Here is a 21,929-nt window from a genome sequence, read left to right as displayed (position 1 = left end):
CCCCTCTCCCTCTCGCCTTGCGCTCCGGCAGCGCGGCCCCGCTCACCGCCGCGCAAGGGGCGGCCGCCGCCCGGTGCGGTGCCGTGCGGTGCGGGGTGGGGGGAGGGCAACCGCCCCTCCTGCCCCCGAGGAAAGTTGGCGAGGGGAAGGGCAGCCGGTGCCGTCCCCCGGCCCTCCGGGGGGCTGCGGGGAGAGAGCCGCAGCGCTCGGGGGCGAGGTGGGGAGGGAAGAGGGCGGGGGGGGCATCGCGGACCCGCAGCGGCCGGGGTTCCCCCCCAGAGCCGGGGGACCGGAGCTCCGACACCGGCAGGTGCCCGGTGTCGCCGCGGTCAGGGCCAGCCGCCTCCTCGTTTGTAGCCGCGTAGCTGGGCTGGTCGCTGACAGCGGCAGGAGTCGGATCCGCTCGTTAATTAATAAAAATAAGCTATATAAAGGCCGACCGGGGAGCCCTCATCTCCGTCACCCCAGCGCTAACTGAGCTGAGAGCCCTTTTATGCGTGTAGGGTGGTGGTTTCATTGGGCGTCCTGTGTTTCAAAACTTTTAATTAATACCAGAAAAAAAAAAAAAAAAAAAGCTTTTTCCCCTGTAAAACCTCTTTTTCACATCAGGCTTTTTTAACCTGAAAATTTACACACATTCACATACTCACGCACCATTTTGTTCACGCATTCTGTTCTTCTTTGCTATGGTAATTTTTTAAGATGATATTTGATGAAAATGCGTGTTAGATTTCAGGGAAAAATAATGACCACTAGACGCTGTTGGAAAAAGTAATTGAAATACTTTTTAAAAAAAAAGAAGGATAAAATTGCCCTTTCCCCATTAAAAAAAAAAGAAAAAAGAAAAAAGAAATGCAGCTTTTGCTCACTTGCACAGCGGAGGCAGTCAACATGACCAGAATATCCAGTGTAATCGTCTTTTGGGATAAAATCTAGAGGCCAAAGGTTGTGAGCAACTTCTAGCATCAAACAGTCGTGTAAAACTTGCACCTGCTTGAGTTGTAGTGTTTGTGTGGAGAAGCAGATATCAAAGCTGTTAGAGCAATCATTTCTCCTGTACAAATAATGCTGATGTACTTATTGATATTCTGGGAGCTTGTGGGATAAGTCAGTGAGATAACGACTTTAAATGATTTTGGGAAGGAAAAAGATATTTGGAGTAATCTTAAATCAGTTGGTTTTATTGCTAGGAAGGAAGCTATGGTACCATCATACCAGGAGAGCGATATATCATGTTTGTATACATAATGTAAAATTTGTTTTGCATGCACAGTGCTTTATAGGTTCCTTAAAAGAATGTGATTTTAACATTTGGTCACTTTTAAGCCTCCAGACATATGCTATTTTGTAAATATTGTCATCTTTCACAAATGATTTTCAGAAATGAAAGCAAGAGCATTAGTAGGGGTTACTCTTACTAAAAGGTTTTGGGGAATGTATGTAGTTCTGTCAGTCAGCGGAGCAACTCTGCCTCCGTGGCAGTGGTAGACAGACACAGCCTCTAGACTGAGACTAATTATGCAAAAAAGATATTAGAGCATTCCAGTTTGCAAAAAACAAAACCAAAACAAAACACTTTCTGTTTATTTGTTTAAAATCACTGGCACTGAGAATTGAGAAAGGAGGAAAAAAATTGGTATCATAGAGAATGCGCACGCATTACACATTAAGTGTACTTGTTCGAGTTTGCTCTCAGCAGATATTGCTTCCATTATGTCTTCAGCTTCAAAAACTTATAATATATGGGCAATATTTTGAAAACGACTAGGGAAACAACAGTATAAATGTAGTTACTGGACGTTAGCCTGCTTTTGCATGATTACTTTTTTGAAGTATGTATTTTGCCATTCCTTTCAGAAAAAAGAATACTGACAGTTTCATTTAAAAATGAGTTTAACTTTAAAGGACTCTTCTCTGCCCCCCACTTCGGAAAGCTCAGTAATTCTTTTATTCATTTACAGCATATTCAATCTGATCGTGTGAGTTTAGAAATCTGAATTATTATAATTTGCTGACACACTAATTTGTTTGACAATCAAGCGTTTGTGTGCAGCTTTATGTTTTCCCCTTTAAAATAATTTTTTTCTCATCTCTTCATTTACTTCCCTACTGTTGTTACCATAAATTTCCTCCAAAAACTAGAGATAGATGTTTCTGCATTTCTGTGGGATATTTAGAAAAGTTTTCTTTTTCCACAACTGAGAATGAAAAAGGATACACTTCGGACAGAGGCTGTTGATATAGGCATGTAGATAAAAACGTATAGATTTTTTTCCTCCACTTTCTGGAAAGCTACTGTTGAAATTCTTCTTATAGATTCTTTTAACGAAGGATGAAACTAATTTTTGGTGTGTTCCTATAGCTTGGTCTAACTTCTGGGGGACATGAACGTTGCAGTAGTCATGTTACAAGAGTATGTTAGAACTACCAGTAATATTTCCTAGATTTATTTGACTTGAATTATTTCTGTTTTTTAAATACAGCTTCAGTTAACATTTATGACTAGTATTAAAATTGATGACTGAGCTAGTACTAATACTGCAATGGAAGTGGGTGGGATGAAGGGAGAAAAGGATGAAAGAGGGGCTGAAGGCAAGTTGTTGGCTTACTTCACTTTGTGGTGTTAAGTGCAGTCCTTTTTTTTCCTTTTTTCTTGCAGTGCTTGAGTTTTCGTTAATTTGCTTCATCCCAGAGAAGTTTTTATTTAGAGACCTTTCTCGTGATGAAATGTAAAATTTTCCACTGAGTTTATTTTTAAACTATTTTCCGGGCTGATTGCAAAGCTGCCTGCGTTTTGCCTACGTAATCACAGGAGCTCAGGAAGGTTCTCTAAAGTTCAGATTTATCTGTGTGCAGTGGTAAGGTGTGTGCCATTTTCTGCGAGGCAGGAAAATGTCAGGAAGATTTAACATCTGACTTTTCCAGTTTGAAGTTGCAAACCAAACCCCGTAGGTGCACAGAAACCACATGTTCTGCTCTTCCATTCTGTTGGATATTTTCCGCTTAGGGAGGATTGTGGGTTTTTTCTTAGAAGGATGCAATTTCTTTCTGAATAATTCCTATGGTATCAAGAAATCGAATGAGCTATATCATTCTGTAATTTAATAATTTTTCCTTAGTCTCTTCTGTAACTATATTGCCCGCCTGAGGGTACCAGCAACCTTAATTTCACTGTTTTATAACCCACAACAGTTAACACTTGACCTAGGTCATTAACAGGATTATCAGCAAATTTGTTTAAGCTTTTACTGACAACCTGAATTGCTTCAATAATATTTTGACTGTGCAGACAGGAAACTTCTTGTAACCTCTCAATCTAGCATAAAATTAATTTCTTGCGAACACAGCTACCAAAAGATCAATACAGTAAATCTGCTTACAGGACTTGGTTTCAAACAGTGTCTGTTTTGGTTTACAGCAAGAAGGTTCCAATCAGCCTCTCTTTTCAGTCTGTATTGGATTTGGAGATGTGGTTTCGTCTTTTATTCATTGATTACCATCTCAGAACTTTGCGTAACTGCGCAATTAAATGCACCATTTTATCTGGGCTGGTCTCTGTTAACACTTAAAGTCGCTAAAGACGACTTACTGTGCCTTTGTAGTAAGGAGGGCTCTTGGCATGGCTTTGAAAAATGTGGTGTTTGCACGTGGAACAAAATGCCTGCCCAACTTTCGTGTGTAATTTTGGGAAAGGCTGGCAATACTGGGAACTTTTCAGGAGAATCAAAAGGGATTGCGCGGAGAAATGCTACGTACAAATCTTGCCTCAATGTATGTCAGGTATCGTTAGGTCAGGATAAGTCTTCATTTATCGTGACACAATTCCTGCTTGCGCCGCCAGCTTGCTCTTGAGTGTTTATCTGTAAAGGAAGTTAAAAGTAGGTTTAGAAATCTGAATGTGATACCTTTTAATTTCAGAAAGATCAGAGGCACAGGGGTCTAGGGTGCTGTTTTTCATACAGCTGTATCTTATTCAAAGCTTGTGTGCTTAATCCTAAGATGTATGATTAGACAAATAATGAGCACATTTTAAAATTCACACCATGATGTTTTTAAAATCCTGTGCAATAGGAGAAGTAAGTTGGGTAAATTCCTTATTCTCTGTCAACGTTTTTGATAGCAAGCTACAGCACACGGAGTAATTTTTTTTCTTTTCTGTCTGTCTGAAGTTTGTCTTGACTTACTGCTGATTTCAATACGGTGTATTAAAAAGAAAAATCACTACACCGTCTGCAGCAAACTTAAAGCAGATGTTTGAAATACAAAGATGTTCAAATTGGACACAGCAATTAATTCTTATTGTAGTTAATTTGGATACAACGTATTTGCTACCCAACAAAGCAGTCAAGGCATAGAAACGGCTTAGAACTCTTCTGTGCTCAGGAAATGGGGCTTCAGAGGCACTACCAGAAGGCAAAGCATTAAACAGATAATAGGCAGACGAAGTTTAACCGTTGTTTACGTGAAATCTTTGCAAATCAGGAGTGCATGCTGATTGAACCAAAATTTTTCATTCCATCTGGGAAGATGTACAAATTAGTTTTAATTTTTTTTAATTATCTGCGGGAGTTAAGTAAATTGCTATTAGCGTGCTTACTTTTTATTCTGTTTGAGAACTAGTAAGTTTTCCTCTAGGAGAGTATGTAATGGTTCTTGTTCTTGTAATCCCCACTTGATGAAAGTTTAGAAATACGGATGCAGGTGTTCGTTTTCTTGTTTTCTGAGCTCTGGATTTTATCACCAGTGAGGGTCACTACAGAGCTGTTGCCGAATACAACTGTACCATTTGTGGATTTCTATACTGAGCCTGAGTTAGTCCCATAGGGTACCTGTAATTCCTGTACGTACCATCGCTTTGTAGCTGCTGTTTGATTTTTCTTTAAAAAATAATAAAATAACAAGAGATATAATCATGTCCTTACTGTTGTTAAAGTTCGAAGTTCTACTCGGTGGAGCTGGTCTTGAAATACAGAAAGCTCATTTTGACACCCTAAGGTGCAAAATTGACTGGACTTGTCCAGAGGTGTTAGATACAACTTCAGAGGTGGAGAAGAGGGATGACACTAACTCATCACCTTTCTAAAAGATAATTCCAGCATCCAAAGAGTTGTTTTTCTGGAGAGATGTAGGGATTTTTAATTTTTTTTTTTTAACGTTTCCTTTCTTATGAAAAGAAAAAAGTTCTATTTGTTGAAGCATTGTTGAAAGTGTATTTATAAGGAAGAAGAGACTTGTAATAAGAAACGATACAGTGAAACAGAAGAATGTTTGTTTACAAACAAATGTGATACTGTTAAATGATCAGTTTTGCTAAAAATTCTCTGCAGTGATGTAGCCTTTCCTATTTCCAAATACACTTCAGAGCCATAGCTTTTATTTTTTTTTTATATTTAAATTGACCTAAACAAGAACCAAAACTTAAAAGAAAATAGTTTAATTCAGAAGATTAGATATGAACTCCCAGTGGTGTAATTTTGGAAACATAACATCGCAGTAATTTGCTGAGTTAGGACTGTATTCCCCACTGGTAGTCTTGTGCTTCTTAGTTTCTTAGTTGCTTAATAAATCCTAACACAAATACTGATTTTGCAGCGTAAGTACTCATTTTGCAGTGTGAAACTGATGTAAGATTAAAATTTGGTCTCTTAAACTGAAGATTCCTTTTAGATTTCTGCAGTGAATGGGTGAAAGAAATAAAGATATAGAAATAAAGACAATCCTGCATGAAAGAAATCTTGGGACGGTGACAAAAAAAGTTTCAGTCTGTGAGAGTGATGGGTAGCCTGAATGGAACACCAGCATGTACGCCCTTAAATTTGTGGAGATGTTATTAAACCAGACACACTGTAAGCAGAAATGTTAGTGCCACGCTCCTTTTTTTTTTCATTAAACTACTGTGTCCTGCTGTTTCAGGCAAAATATGGAGGAAAATCCCATTAATCTGCTGGAAAAATATTGATGAAAGAAGAATAGCAGACCAAACGAACAGTGGTTGAAACTTGCTAGCAATTAAGTGAACAATAGGATGAATGTTAGAGTTCAGTCAGGGGCAGTTTAGTGTAATAAGGTGTGGGAATGGTGCTTTTTTTTTTTTTATTTCCAGCTGGTTTCTCATACCATTTTTATAACTATATTTGGATGGAAAGGTTTGCATTGCATTGGTCTGTCTTATTTTTTTAAATAGTAATTAAAAAACCCTGCTAAAGCATAGCTGCATCACATAAGAGAAAAATAATTAAAAACTAAAACTTTTTAATTGGTGCCTAAGAAAGGAGGGGTTTGTAGAAAATCTATAGTGATGAGTTACCATTTAAATAAATAATAATTAAAGTACAAAAATATGTTTTGGTCTACTGTAGGCTTCCCGCAAACTTTGGGCAGTAAAAAATAGCAACAAGTAACACTGGGTTTCTTGATGTAGTTGTTGAGAAACTAGAAGGCAGCTAGAGGGTTTTTGCTCTGGTGGTTTTTTTGAGAGGCAAGGCTTCCCGGGAAATCTCTTTTTTTGGTGGGGGGGGGGAGAGGGGAGAAAAAGGATTAAAGGAAGAGAGGATAGGTAAGCAGAGAAGAACTGAAAGTTGGACCTGAGTCTTAGACCAAAGATCAGACCAAATTCTAAACTTTCTCCTATTAATGACAGTGTTAGGAACCCAGAATTCAGTGCTGACAACGATCTCAATGCTGCGCAAAGCACAAATTAAGAAATTCCTTGCCTCCCTGAAAGTCTAAGCTTTGTTTATATTAGTAAGCTTCATGACTATGATTTACCAGTGAATTTCAACAGAGCTTGCAGTTAACACAGGGTAGAGGCATTTTTACCATTCCATTTAATCTTTCTGTAATGGTGCTGTCTTAAAAAAAAAAAAAAAAAAAAAAAAAAAAGTGAAGTTATGTCTGTCCAGCCTTAATGTTCGTGACCAGCTGTGGAGAACACCCACTTAAAGCATTTATGTGAGAACAGGTTCTGAGATGGTGAGGGCCTTATCTTGCAGAAACTTTCCCCCCACATAAGATTTATTTTGTAGAGCAAATGTCCTAGCAGTGGTCGAGAGTTCAGTTCTCCTGGAGAATGTGGTTACAGCCATGGAAAATGTACAGTGTTCACCCAAACCATCTAGAGATAACCCAACTGCAGGGGAACCTCATCAGTCTCTTTTGTTGCCAGTGCGCCCACCCACACTGCCCTGCAGTCTTTTCTCTCATGCCTGTGCTTTTTCTTCTGTCTCATCCTTCCCGTAAATCAACGTTCAGCCATGAAGAGTAGAAGGCAAAGATAATCTTTTCCTTCCTCAGCGGTTGGGAGGGACCACATGTCCATTCCTTCTGACTAAATGCTCTTTCCCAGACAGGGATTGCTTTGATCCTGTAGGTGTCCAGAAAAAAAAAAAAAAAGACACAGGAAAACAATTACATGCTTAGTGGCATTGCTTTTTCCATAGTTGGATGTGTTAATCCTGAAAGTTAGGTTAAAGCTGGAGAGAGGGCATTCAAGAAATTAAAGCAGGAGTTGTCCATGCTAACCAAGGAAAGGAATTCTGGAAAAGAGGTGTGAGGAACACCCTTACTTTGTGGAACATAATGGAAACTAGAACTGTTTGTGGGAAGGGAATGGAAGTGGAGAAATAAGTACAAGATGGGGTCTGAAAAACTGTCTTGTGGGTAGATGGGAATAGAACAGTCATTTAGGCATTTACCTTTGTTATAAATATTTGTATTTCTCACATATGGAAATAGTGAAAAAAGATGTTAGTGGGGTTTTGGTTGCAAAGGCAGCAAATGAAGTCAGGGGCAATTCCATTTTTCATATGGATAGCTCAGCACACATGTTCTGCATTAATTACCTCCATAAATTCTGTTAACCTGGCAAACAATGAAAATATCATGTTGGTGACATCACTGTACTGGAAAATAAAACTGGTTTTAGTATCTTGATTTTCTCAACATGACATTTGAGGAGATTTCTTACGCTATTGGCATTTTACTCCCCTGATTTGCACAAAGATGTTTAGTCATTTGCTCTGTGGGTTTATTTTATCCGTGGAGTAGATGTGTAAGGACCCAAGCATTTCATAGCCCATGCAAGCTGGAACCCTTGATTCATGGAAGGAGAGAAGGAAACCTTAACAAAACTCTGTCAGGACACGCCTGTGTAGGTGGCTTTCCAAATGCAGTACTTCAGGATTCTCAGAAAATTTTGCACAGGTCTTAACTTCTGTATTTCAAACTTAAAACAAACAAACAAACCAGCCCACAACCAAACCCAACACAACTATATTCACTTGCAAGGGTTTTATTCTTCCGTGCCCCATGTGAGGAATTTCTTAAAAGGCTTTTTTTTTTTTTTTTTTTTTTTTTTTTTTTTGAGTTGTGGCATGCTGTCAGCTGATTCACTTGTCGGGGTTATCACAACCTTTTTAACAAATGAATAGTCGTTTGTTGGACTTATGCTCTGGTCCCTGTCTCAGAAATTTCTGTCCTCAAAGATGTATCGATTACTTGCTGTGATTTTTGGTAATTTCAGGTATTTTTGGAATATGTTTAAACTGCAGTCAAATTTGTGGGTACTTAAGAACTTTCAGTCATGGGTGCTGCATGTGCCCTGGTGTATTTACCATGACACTTTTTGATGTCTAGAATTCTAGAAACTGAGCATCTCATACTAGGTTTTGATTTCCCAGATGACCTTGAGTGAACATGGACACTGGGTTGCAACATCTTTTTACCCCTTTAAGCTGCCAGAAGCTGTCCCAAGGGGGATCTTTGTGACTCTGGTAGACTCCAAATCTCTCAGATCTTTGGAGAGCTCAATTATGCAGTACTACTGAATATTATTTTTTCCCAAGGGAGGAGGAACACAGAAGTAAAAAGACTTAGTTGTGCATAAGCCCTTTTGAGAAGTGATTTAGAGCTTATTAAAATTATTTGAATAATGTTTTCAGTTGAGTTTTGGCTATATGTAGGCATATGGTGCTATTTTATGTGCCTCAGGGTTTGGGCACCCAATTGAACTGGCAAATGTGACACACCCTACAAGAGGCTCCCTTATATTCTGCACTGGGCTGCTTCTATTCTGAAGTGTCTGGGTTTAAGTAGCTGAATCTCATCCTTAGTTTCTGGCGGTTTTTTTTTTTCCCCTTGAGAAAGGTGAACTTGGGTTTTGCAAGTTAAACTCCCTTTTAATGTGGTGCCCCTCACTTTGCATTTACATGTGTAACGCTATGCTTCTCATAGGTCAGATTTAACACTATAGTGCCAGAGTAGAGTGAGATTTGGACAATCTGAATGTGAGTTCAGCCGAACAGTAGTTCAGGTATCTAAGGGTTTATACCTCTTGTAGGAGGTACTGGAAAAGGACCAATTGGAAATGTTTTAAAAAAAAAATGAGTGCAAAGAAGTGAAAGCGACACAGTAATTTGGAACCCATTAGGTTAATCCATTTTTAATTTTTATATCCTTGTCTTAATGAAAAGAACTGGCACGTATCAACTTACAGGAAATAGCCTAATAAAACTGAAACCTTATTAGGCCCCTTTGATAAACACTGCATTCCAGCCCACCAGTCATATGTTTTTGCATACTTGGAAATTGAGCTTTACGCCACTTTAACAATATTAAGAGAACTCTCATGTTTCAAACTACTAAAAAAGAAATAAAATCTGTTTTGTCTGTGTTCATCCAGGAGAATGGATGGGCGGTTGTCACCATAATGCATACAGGTACTCTGAGAAAAAGCAGTGTATAGGTTTGTCACCTCACTCCAACAAAAAGAGCTGCTAGTTCATATGTCATCATTGGTGCAGAAATGGCTTGTCTTTGTTTTCTCTTTACAGTAGTCAGAATAACTTCTGCGAGGTGCTAAGGTAGGAGGTTTGCATGTGTCTGCACACATATATAGACTCTATAGAGATGGACGTGGGAGTAAGATGAAAGATTTATGTATGCTGTGTTGCCTTAGCTATTGCTTGGAGTCCCTCCACAGGATTGCAGGGGGTGTGGCTTTTGGTGTTACGTGAACGCTTCTAAGGTTTCTAGCAGCAAAATGTTTACTTGTTTTGCGCTTTGAAATCAGTTCCAGTTTTGTCTGCTAAGGAAAAGTATAGCTCTGTAGTTTTGTTCTCTGAAACCACTCATGTAAGGCTTTTATTTTTGGACCTGACTGTCATTGTCCTGTCTCCTGTTCAGGAGACTTAGGGTAGAGTTGTCCCTTGCTGAAGGCAACTGTCATAAAAATAGAATTTACCAAATAATCTGAACTGATATAGGAACCTTATATGTTGTATAGAAGCAATAATCTATAGAGTAGCTTGACACTTATTGCTAGTCTTTTCTCTCTTCATCTGAGATTTGTAACACAATCTCTTAATTTTGGAAACAGTTATTTACTGAACATTACAATGAAAATAATAGAGGCTTGGGCTATCCGGTCTTCTTTTGTGAAGATTCCTGTGTTTAGCATTGGTGGAACTGTTTTTTAATTCATTTTGGTTTTCCCTTGTTTGTTCATCTCTTGCCCCCACCCTGGTGAAATTCTTCAGTCAGCAATTTAACCACAGATTGAACATGACAGTTGCCAAATTTGGAATGTTCTGCACAAAATCATATTCATATTGTACAGTCTTATGGCGCAGGCAAGAAGGGTTGAAAGTGCAGACCTCACAGCGCTGTGCCTCTCGAAGGACTGTAGTCTGGCTTTGAGCTGGAGCAGAAATCTCACTGAGAAATCTTGCACTTGGAAAATACTTGTGCAGTAAGTGGGCCAGACTTTGTTGGCACTTGGGTTGGGTATGTGTTACAAAGTATGTTCTATTGGGTCTTTTTAGGAGACTTTATATCACTTAGTGTCACTTTGCTTCCTTGGGTGTCCCAGGCTGGAGGGAGACAAATCTGTAGAGCTAGTAAATGAAGACCTGGACGATCTCTCTTATGCTAAGATCATTTTCTTCTGAGCAGTAAAAACGTCTTCAGTGCAACATTTGAGGGGAATGCAGGACCATAAAATCACAGGAGACTTGACTTTAGTTAATTGACAAGCAGCGAACCAGGCCCCAAAGCCAGGCTTCACCGTAGAACATCCTTCCATGAAGAGAGTATTGCATTAGTTAGTGTTGCTTCATGGAGTAGTTTCTTATATAATGATTTTACTTTTTTTTTTCCCCTCCCTTCCCAAGGATTTCATGGTCTATCTTAGCATATATCAGCAACACCAGCATGATAGCTGATCCTAGTTGGCAATTATGGTGAATGCACCAAGGTGCAACTTTGGCCTTGCCTGGGCCCCAGCCTGTCTGGCTGGAGATGTTGCTTCTGGCGTCAGAATAAACCAAAGACAGAAAGTTGCTCTGCTGCCACTCTTATTTCACTTTCGTTAATGCTGGGAAGAACGGATGGTTGAAAAGACTCAGATCTGTACTCATAGAAGGATGAAAATCCAGGTGAAAGTCCCCTTTACCGGGCCGGGGCCACCATTCTAAAAATGTACGTCAAGGTTTGCGCTGACTCCGCTCTGTCCCACCCCAAAACCAAGCTCTGGCTGACTTCCTGCCACAAAGTATTTTCTTTGCTGCTTAGGATTACATGACACGTTTCAATTATGGGCATTCACCATTTTTTTTTTTTTTGGTTGCATAGCAAATTTAATTTTCCCCATTTGTTGGCATTTTTTTAATAACTAACTAGCATATTTCTGAACTGACGGTTTGCATCCAAATGGGAAAGGACAAAAAAGTGGCAGTTTCTTGTTCTTTGGGGTCTTTTTTAACTTTTAATTGGAAATGTTAATTAGTTGAAGAAAAAAATATTTTATGTATATTACTTCATTGGCTGTTGCTCTGTATTTTCTTTGTAAAGAATGTGATTTGGGAATGCTTTCCAGTGGTGAAGTCGTTTGTAGGTTCTTCTTTAGATACCGTAAGTTGCCTCCTAGCAGGCTTTCCTCCCCATTTTTTAGTGAGGGGCATCTCAGGGTGGTTCTACCTGGCACAACGTCGGCTTGTTTACTTTTCACCAGGGGAGGCATTTATACTGTGTTCAGTTCGTTGTAGCAGTCGTTGCTCCACGTGTTTCTGGAAATGCTGCTGCTTTCAGTCTCTATTCAGGTATCTTGTTAGTTCTACAGTTCTCTCTCTTTCATTGACGTTACTCCTGATGAAACCTGCTGTTAGTGAGCCTCGTGGCAGGCCCTCTGCCATCACTTTCAAACTGGAAGCAGTTTCTGGTAGCGTGAGCAGGCCGGCATGTCAAATTCCACCCAAGCCTTCATTCGTCTTCTGCCTGATGCCATGAACAGGAGAGTGAGCAAGCTTTGCATTTCACATCCACCTCCATGCTCCAGTTGCTGCCAAGAGATTCATCTTTACCTCCCAGGCAGAGATGTGTATTGAGGGAACTAACAATGCTTTCTCTTGCAGTTGTGAACGGGGAAGGCCAGAAGAGTCGGGCGGGAGAGAGCTTCTAAAAAGAGAACGTGTTCTTAATCGGCGTTTTCCCAGTATGCTGCCACTTGGCAGAAACAGCTGTAGTGTACAGTACGGTGAGCAAGGCTGATGTGTGAAAGGACCAAGGCATTGACTTTCCAAGCCAGAAGTAATGGTTGCTCAGTTTGTATAGCACTGCGGTATTTTAGTACAAGTAAGTTCTTCACTAATTTTAAAGTGAGTTAATTGCATGGTGGGAACCAATGCAGGACACTGAGATTATTAGGCAGCACTTTATTTATTTATTTAAAGTTGTTTTATGAGACCTTCACTGTGTCTCCTTAGCATAACCCATGATCCTTTTCAAGGCATTCTGTAGGAAAGAATCTTCTATCGCAAAAAAACTGTTCAGCTAGTTTAAGAGTTACCCTTATTAAGTGGCTGGTCGACCTCAGAGATTTCTGTAAGAGGCAGCTGAATGATACTCACACTGTTTTGCAGGAGATGGAGATACAAGGAGAGCAAATGAGTTGTGTCAGAAATCCTTAAGCTTCAGAAAGAGCCTGGAAATCCTTATTCTCTTTCATGTGACCCGACTTGTAAAACTACCTCTTCACTCTCTTCTGGAAAGAGTTAACGGGAAGGAAGTACAGTTTTAATTTTTCACTTTTTACCTAACCCTACAAATCCATGCAAAAAAAAAAATCAGGCAATGAATATCTAATCCACTCTGTATATATTTCTTCAGTTTTAGTGTAGGGAAATGCTATCTTCTTCTTCAGTTACCAGATCAATATGTAATGGTAGGACATACGGTGAAAAATTGTAATGCTATCCTTCCCTATAATTTTTGTCTTGGGACCATGATCATTGCAGCCTGTAAATTCTGTATTAATTGTTTGCTCTCTCTTGAGGTGTACAACTCTCGAAGTCACAGGAAAAATGAGTGTCACAGAAGCTTTTTTCAGGGAGAGGGAGGTGGTTTTTTTCAGGTGACTACCTCAAAGGAATATGTTTTGCATTTTGGCTACTATTGAAGAACAGTAGTGAAACATATAAGCATGGAAGAGTAGTTTGCCTAGTGATGCCAGTTTGATGGAGATGAGGAAGATAAGGCAGGTGGAATGAAGGAGGGATGCTGAAAAAATATTATTCTTGTCATTGATTTGATCCTGATGTATTGCAACAAAAGTTGCCCCATGGCTGAGGCATCTGCCTGTTGTGGGCACGCATGGCTTGCACTGAAGCTTTAATTGCCCACCATGGCCCTATCGTAATGTCTGTGGGTGTTCCCTGTAGGAGGACCTGGTAAACCTGCTCTGAGAGATAGGGAGGCAGCAGGGAGTTGGCTGTTATGGAGATGGCATAGAGAGATATGGACAGTGATGCTGAATGCTGATCTTCTGCACCTCGAGGGCATGCTGTAACTGCCAGGCTGCTTGGCAAGTCCAGAGGGGGAAACTACTACCAGTTTGTGAGTCTATTGCCTGTTTATTTTTTCCAGATGAGACTATGAATTCAGTCCAAATTCATCAAATTTCAGAGTGCTGCAATCATGTTTTCAAGAAGCTCATTCTTAAAGAATAAATATATTACTTAAGTTTACTCCGTAGTGATTTGCTTTAGCAACTTATTGCCAAGTAATTTACCTCAGAAGTCATACTTCCTTCACCACCATGTATTGCAGATGCACAACAAACATATCTGTCTTATCCCAGGAGATCCATAATCTGTGGGAATTTGTAGTCACAAAAGCAAGTGCACTTTTTTCTTTTGAATTTTTATTAGTATTTCCTTTTTATAGATGTAAACCTTGCTTCAGAGTAGTCTGCCTAGCACTGACAACCTTGCTTCAGAGTAGTCTGCCTAGCACTCAATAAAGGACTGACTGATTTTTCTTTGTGTAGGTGATGGAGAATTTAATTATTGATAAATTCAGAGCCAAGAAATATATAATACTGGATTATGTTCTTTCTGTAAGATAAGGAACGATATTTTGTTTATTGATGTAGGTAAAAATTCAAGCTACTTTTGTTTTCTTTTAAAGGGGTGTATAACTGCAGGGGAAACATTTTTCTTCGCATAGATGGCAGAGCAATTGGCTCATGGTAATACAGCACTGCATATGTACACATACACAACACAAATGCGTGTACACACAAATGTCAACAAACGTGTATATTTATGGTTGTTTATAACATGGTCTTATTTTTAATGCTGTTCACTGTTTTTTCCCTACCGTATCTCCTCCTGTATGTTCCAGTAACAGGAAAAATAATGCCTTCATAGCTCTCTTTTTTTAGAGTGATGTCCAAAGTTAAACAGAAGTTAAAAGGAGAACGATGAAATAATACAAATAGCTTAGCTTAGTAGATTCGTAGATAATTTTCATCATTCTTTCCTTTCCTAGTTGTATTCTTTTATGTTCTCTGAGCGCCAATACTCAGACCATCTGGTTCTGGGAGCAGTGACAACCCTTCAGGCTTACAAAAAGAAGCTAAAGCCGTTTGGACTGCTACAGTAGCCACCTCTAATAGATCCATCATTTTCAGGTGCTAAAATTCCTTTGCATATGATATGATTTATTTCTTTCCTCATTGTCAACAATTTCCATATTGAAGGGGAAAAAAAATAGGGAAAGGGTGGGCGGGGATGGTCAGTGAAAGTAAGCCCCAATTGCAGATAACAAATATTGAAGAGGCATAGATTGGTGCACTTGCAAACAACATTGTCAGGTTGTATACTAATACTTTATTGGTTTTTATTTATATAGAGGCTATTTTTTTTGCATGATACTCTGTATCAGTTCACCTATTCTGCTTCATGTTAATAAAGAAATGGTTAGGGAACTGTGTGATTAAGCACTTGGAGACTATATGGCCAGGAAAAGAAACAGAATTTAATTCTGTGCTTGTAAAAAAAACAAGTAAAAACCAAAGAAGACTACCCCTTATTTTGCATTTATTTATTTTAAGTACCTGTCATATTTTAAAATGGGTGTAAAAACACTATGACTTGATTGACTGAAAAATATCTGTATCAGACTGTTTACAAATAAATTCTTTGTTCTTACACTGAAAATTGTTGCATGCCTCAAAAAAAAAAAAAGATAACAGTAAGATTAGCAATGAATTGATGGCCCTCTTTAAAAATAGGTTTGTCTGAACTTGTAATGTTGTAAATAATTACTTTTGTGTCTAATGTGTTACACATGACATTTAGAAAACACTTCAGTACTGCAAGACAATTTGAGAACAAATTAGATCAGAAAGAAGAAAGAACTGCAGGAAAGACTTTAATCAGCATTCATTATTTATTCCTGTATTCTGAGAAAATTATATATGCCAAATACAAGCCTTTAATCAAATAATGATTAAAATATTCAGATCTCACCTATGTAGTTAGATGCATTGACCCAAATTTCAGGCGTCCAAGGGGAAAACGCTGTAGTTTGTGCAGCTGAAAGAAGCTCTCTGTTCCCACCCCCTGCTGTAATTAATTTGGCCAGCGATCCATTGTTTGTTTTTTTGTCACTTTTTTTGTTTTGAAAAGTTCCCCGTCTGCTGTTCATACCATGTTTAAGATAAACAAGACGATCCTTTTCATTTGTCTGTCTTTTTCTTCTTTGTAGCTAACTGCCAGGCCACCTGAACAAATCAACTCCTCACAAGGTCCCCAAATAAACAGGTCTCTTGGTACGGGTAACTGAGGTTAACTGGACAGATGCAAATGAAACTCATTCCTCTTCATTTTGTCTTCTTTTGTAGTTAATCTGCTGGATTCAAAAACAATTCAAGGGGAGCTGGGCTGGATCTCCTACCCATCACATGGGGTGAGTGCACTAGACTGTGAAATGGAAAAGTGCTGCTACAGACCAATGTGCTATTTAACCATTTTTTCCTCTTCAGAGGACACTGTGCAACAGCACTGGTTCTTTGGAGCTTCAAAAATATTCTACTCTAAACTTGCAATATATGGCTTATATAGATATGGTGCCTTCTCTTTAGAACATACATCACACTGCAGGTAATCCCCAGGAAGAGCTCGCTCTTATTGGAGCAAATGAAAGCAAGATGTGCATCGAGGAAAAGAGAAAAAAACAAATTGTATTTAGGTACTTTTCTAAATGTATTTCTAAAGGTGTCATGGGGTTGTTTCATAGTATTACTTGCTAATTTATTTAGATGGAAGACTAGAAGGTGAAAAATATGTGGACATAAGTGGGTGATGTAAGTACTTATTTGATAACTTTTATGCTGAACTGCTCAAGAACTCTTACTTATGAGTTAAAATGTTGCTAAAGAAATATCTAAATAATTCCTGAGGATTTTTTTATTTATTTATCATGTATCCAGATCTAATGAAACTAGGAGTTCTATTAGGAGAAGTTAAAGTGCAGTCTTAACTGCACTTTGAACTTGCTACCTGTGTTTTTGGACTTGCTAACTCGACAATTTTTAATAGCATTTGCCACTTGTCTCTTTTTAAAATTTTTGATGACTTATCAGCGCACAGCCGTCCCCTGGTGCTGATATCTCGTCACTCCACAGACACTCTTGTGTCTGTGGAAAAATTTTTGATGACTTATCAGCGCACAGCCATCCCCTGGTGCTGATATCTCGTGCATATGTGTGTTTGTGTGCAGGAACAACACATTACACTCTTTCTACTTTGCATAGTGCAGGTTGGCAAGGAGAGTCTTGCATTCCTTCACTGTGTCCCCTGGACAAAAAATCCTACTTGGCAGGCTGAAGCCCTGGTGTCTGGAGCTTCTCTTGGCCTCAGAGAAGCCTGTGCCATCAAGTGTTTGCTGAAAGAAGGCACTGGGAAACCTGTGGCTCCTTCTCTAGCCATCCTGTCACTTGTGCCCAGCCTCATGGTTCTTTGTTTCCTTCCTCTGTGGCAGTCGTATTTTGATTTTCTACTTTTAGGATGACAACTCCTAGAAGTTTTCATGTGCCTCTGCCTGTGTCTTCTACCCAACAAGTAAACCTCTGCCAGCGAGTACTGCCACTTCTAAGTCCTTGTCTCTAGTCTTGGTAAGGGTGAAGAGTTGCTAGCTAAGATTCCAGCCATTGTCCTTTTTCCAAACCGACTGCATTTTGAACTCTTGGTGTTGGCAGGTATTTGCTCATTGGTTTGTTTGTAGGATCGTGAACATCCACTTTTTGATTCTTCTGCGGCTTTGGACAAGCTGTTACTTCACCTTTGTCACTTCTACAGAGATTAATGGTAACAGTACTTTAGCATCTCTGACTTATGGGATTCAGTTGTTAATATTTAAGTAGTGCCTTCTTGATATTAAGTATTATGCAGGTGTTTAGCGGTATTTAAGGATTAAGGCTTGGTGGGTTTTTTTTTTTGAGTTTATATGTGTATCTCTCTCTGTGTCTCTGAACAAATTGTTCCATTCTCATGGGGAAAAACTGGGAAGAGGGTTTATGTTTCTTTCTAGTGGCTGTTCCTGCTGACTTTTCCCTATAAGAAACCTCTATAAACAGGATGTCCAAGAGGGAGCTCTCCAGCAATTTCTAGCTCATCAAGTTTTTTTTGCCTTCGCTTTTTTTTTTTTTTTTTTTTTGCAAAGCCTGTGTAGGGTTTTTTTTTGTTTGTTTCTCTCCCAGCTGCCCTGCCCTCCTCTCCTTTACTCTTCTGCTCTGTTCATCTCCTTGCAGCTGTGCAGATCTTCTGCTCTGCTCCCTGCAGCTGTGCCTCTCTTGCCTTGGATGCCTAAAGCAGTTGGTAGGGAGTGATACAGGGTATCTTGGGGGCTATAAGAAAAACAGATGTGCTACATTAACCCACCAAAAAGATCTCTCAAAGCCATTTTATTAGCTTCTGCAAGTTTTTGTCAGGTAAATCCAGCACAACTTGTTTGTGTGTGTCTGTGCTTGCTGTTCCTATTTACTGTAAGTCATGGAATTGTACTGATGTTCTCACAAGTTAATGAAATTCTTAGTTAAAAATTGCACAGTCGTATATTAATGTAGAACATGTACTGTGAGTGTTTTTGTAAGACAGCTGAGACACTAACCTGCAGCCTTCAAATTACCATGAAATTTTAAGCTTACATATTGGAACATGATTGTAAAGTACAGAAATAGTAACCTCTGTCCTATCTGAATTGGTATTTTGCTGTAAAATGCTGACAACTTGAACATCATGTGAAAGAGACACCTTCTTTTTACAGCCCTTTATTTATAGTCAATTAATTAAAGCTGGTAAATATGGCTGCATCTGTCTCTGAGCTAACTAAAATATGAACTTAAACTTTAGTGGAAAAACATTATAATAAAGATGTCACATCACATTGAAATATTGCTAATAGCATAGTGATGATTTACAAGGTAAAGCTAATAGAGCTACACTTGAGGCTGTGATTCACAAATGAGAATATTGGTGTTGTGCCAATTCTTCTCCAGCATGCAGCAGTGTTCTGAAGCCATAAATGTCAGTATACTGAGGCTGGTGACTTACAGAATTTTTAAAAATAATTTAGCCAAAGTGTTTAATAAGCCTTTTACTAGGTTAATAATTTTATCTTATCGGTAGATGGTATTGACTGATTTCTGGCAAAATGACCCAAATTAATTGGTTGTCATTTTCAGCACTCGGTGGTTCTTTATTCTTTTAAGTCTGCCTCAACTTGGGTATATATAATAATAGCTTTCTAGAAATTCCTGAATATTCAGGTTAAGACTTATAACTCATTTGTATTCAAAGATTTCTGTGTCCTGCATAAGAACACACTAATGGCAGTGTTTTAGACCACAGTTAATAATATCACCCTGCAAGAATGCGATCTCTCCTTGAACCATCCCACACAGCCACAGTCTTGGCGTCAGTAACACTGATCTGGTCAAGCTCATTAAAATCCCTTAAGTACAAAGCATCAGCCCCTCCGGATAGCAAGGCAACAGAATTAAAAAATATAATAGCAGGCTTTGCTGATGCTTGAGCATGATTGGCAGCAGCCACAAGGCCTGTATCCTGTACTACCATCTCCAGCACCTGCCTAGGCAACCTTTTTGTGATGCCAATCAGTCAAATACCAGTTCCATTTCTATAGGTTTCATTAAAGGGGAAAGAAAGAAGAGCTACTTAGTCTGTGCAGAGTATATTATTGATATGCTGATTAAGCATAACGCAAGTGATCATTAACTGCAATTCACGTAAATTACAGCAGCACAGATGTGGGGGTTGGGAGGATAAAAAAGCAAGTCACTTTAATAATATACAATAGAAATGTGATGGATAATTCATACAGGACAAAAAGAGTACAGTCTAAATCCCGCTCTGCATATTCATGTGAGTAGTTGTATTGGTTTCAGCATATTTTTTTTTTAGTAAGAAAGATGTTTCTAATTTGACACTAGCTCTGCGTTCTTTGGGAAGTTTGGAAAAAAAAAACAAATTTGTGACATAATCGTACTACATCGTTTTGCAGTCACCCAACTTGTGACTTGATCTTTACATGCTTATTACCATATTTATGTACTTGAAATTTAGGACTTTTTTAATGAAGTCAGTGCAAAAGTAAAAGAGAAGTCATGCTTATCTTGTTTTGCCTTTAGCTAAAGAAAATAATACTCTGGCATTTCTTATTGTAATGTAGCAGATAATTGTGAAAATAAAAAAAAAAAAACGCAACCAAGCCAAAAAACAAAGAAAAAACCCAGCCCCAACTGTTCTGTACGTGACCAAAGTCAGTTAATTGTGAGCAAAACTTTTAAAGACTGGTTAGAAAATAAAGATACTGTCTTTGATCATGACTGTTTTCTAGGGTCCTTGAGGTTCTTCAGGACCATTTGACTTTTTTTGTGCTTGGTACCTTAAACTTTGGGGCGTGTACTTCAGCTACTGACTGTACACTGAACTACTTTGAAAATCTGGTGTGAATAATTTTGCTTTTTCTTAGTGGCCACTCTCATAATCATTTGGGCAAAACAAGCTGATCATCTCAGTGATGGAAACTGTTTCATAAGCATTAGAGGACAGTGGGATAGCATTCCCTGCTTCTGTAATAGTTTGTGCTGAGCTAGGAAGGCTAAAGTATGCGTGACGGAGAATAATGAGAGTTTTTGCATCAACCAAAATTGGGTTAGAATCCAAAAATCCAAGTGAGATTGAGGAAAATGCCTCCTTTCTTATATTTCAAAAGCCTGAAAGCAGTTTGTCACATTAGACTGTCCTAATGCCTACCCATAGCAGTGGCAGCCTCCCTGGCTGCATTTGTTCTGATTGAAATAGTAGGCTAATGTGTGGCACTGTAAAAACTTTTTAGCCTTTTTTTTTGTGGGATATCAAGGACAAAGTGACTGAAGAAGACTGCCTGAATAAGCATTCAAATATCCCTTGTAACTAGGCGATGGTAGAGGAGAACCTGTGCAGTTACATTTTGCCTGTGATTAAGGTAAGCTGCATTAAAGTAAGCTGCATTGAAGAATCACTTATTCAGGCCACTGTGAATGGAAGGTTTATCTGTTTATATGGAAGACGTTTTCCAGATTAAAAAGTGTTTCCATGAGCAGGGGAAATAATGAGATTTGTTTTCCTGCACCTTTGTGTCTTGTGGTTAATTGCGTCCTGTGATTGAAGGGTATTTTGCAGTAGATCCTGAATGCCAGTGGGTTTCCTGGTGTCGTGCTTCAGCCTTCCCCTCAGCTGGGCACACTGCAAGTTTTTCTTCCCTACGTGTGTCTCTGATTTTCACACCACTGCAGAATATTAGGACAGCTGAACTGTCAAAAAAACTTGAAACTGGCCAACAAATACAAAAATTTATGAAACGATCTAATTTTAGATTTCTTTTGGTACTGATTGACGTCTTGGTCTGTATTCATTTTTTGTCTGAGACAGCAAACTTAGCTTGTCAGCTTCTAAGTGATACTATATTTGAAGTGGGGAGTATTACCAAAATCACCAGGTGGTTGTGAAAATGAGTTTCAAAGTAAAACAAATTATATTGAACAATTAGCATGAGACAAAAGATTGAAACTGAAAGGTATCTTTCTAAAATCAAAAATTAAGTACTATTTTCCAAAATGAAAACAGGCATGTTAACTGTTACACTCTTTCTTTTTCCTATTCATTATTAGTGGAATTTCCTTAATACTTCTTCAAACAATGCATTCTGTTAAAACCAAGATTTATCTATGTTTTGCCTGAGCTCTGTCTCCTTACAACTTCGTGTATTTCCTACTGTCTCCCTGCCTCTCACGAGCTGTGTATCAGGTCTGAAATGCAAGCAGACTATTTTGGTGATTGAAAGTCAAACGTACCACTTGGGATTCTGCCTTTTGTGGATCATAGATTTTGTTTTGTCTTACACTGAATACTTGATTGAGAAAGTAATATTTTTTGGATAATATCCTGGAATTTTTAATTATATAGTTTTTTCACAAAGATATTTCCTTCTGGGGTGCACTGAAAGTATATATGTTTCACTTTACTCCCCCTTTTTCCAAACAATTAAAGGCACGGTGTTAAAAAAAAAGAGCACTTCTACTGTAGCTT

General features: G+C 38.8%; 1 protein-coding gene across 1 annotated transcript in view; it reads left to right on the top strand.

Moving 5' to 3' along the window:
* The window catches only part of EPHA3 (EPH receptor A3), a 232,273-nt gene that overhangs the window by 336 nt on the left and 210,008 nt on the right, over nt 1-21,929 (top strand). Inside the window, exon 2 of the mRNA XM_014947309.1 lies at nt 16,181-16,245. The gene's annotated coding sequence lies outside the window, so the exon portion shown is untranslated. The remainder of the gene's footprint in view (nt 1-16,180; nt 16,246-21,929) is intronic.

Source organism: Calidris pugnax, unplaced genomic scaffold (assembly GCF_001431845.1).
Source record: "Calidris pugnax isolate Ruff unplaced genomic scaffold, ASM143184v1 scaffold95, whole genome shotgun sequence".
Classification (NCBI taxonomy): Eukaryota; Metazoa; Chordata; class Aves; order Charadriiformes; family Scolopacidae; genus Calidris; species Calidris pugnax.
The sequence above is the reverse complement of the archived record's forward strand: the minus strand, read 5'-3'. Positions and strand labels throughout refer to the sequence as shown.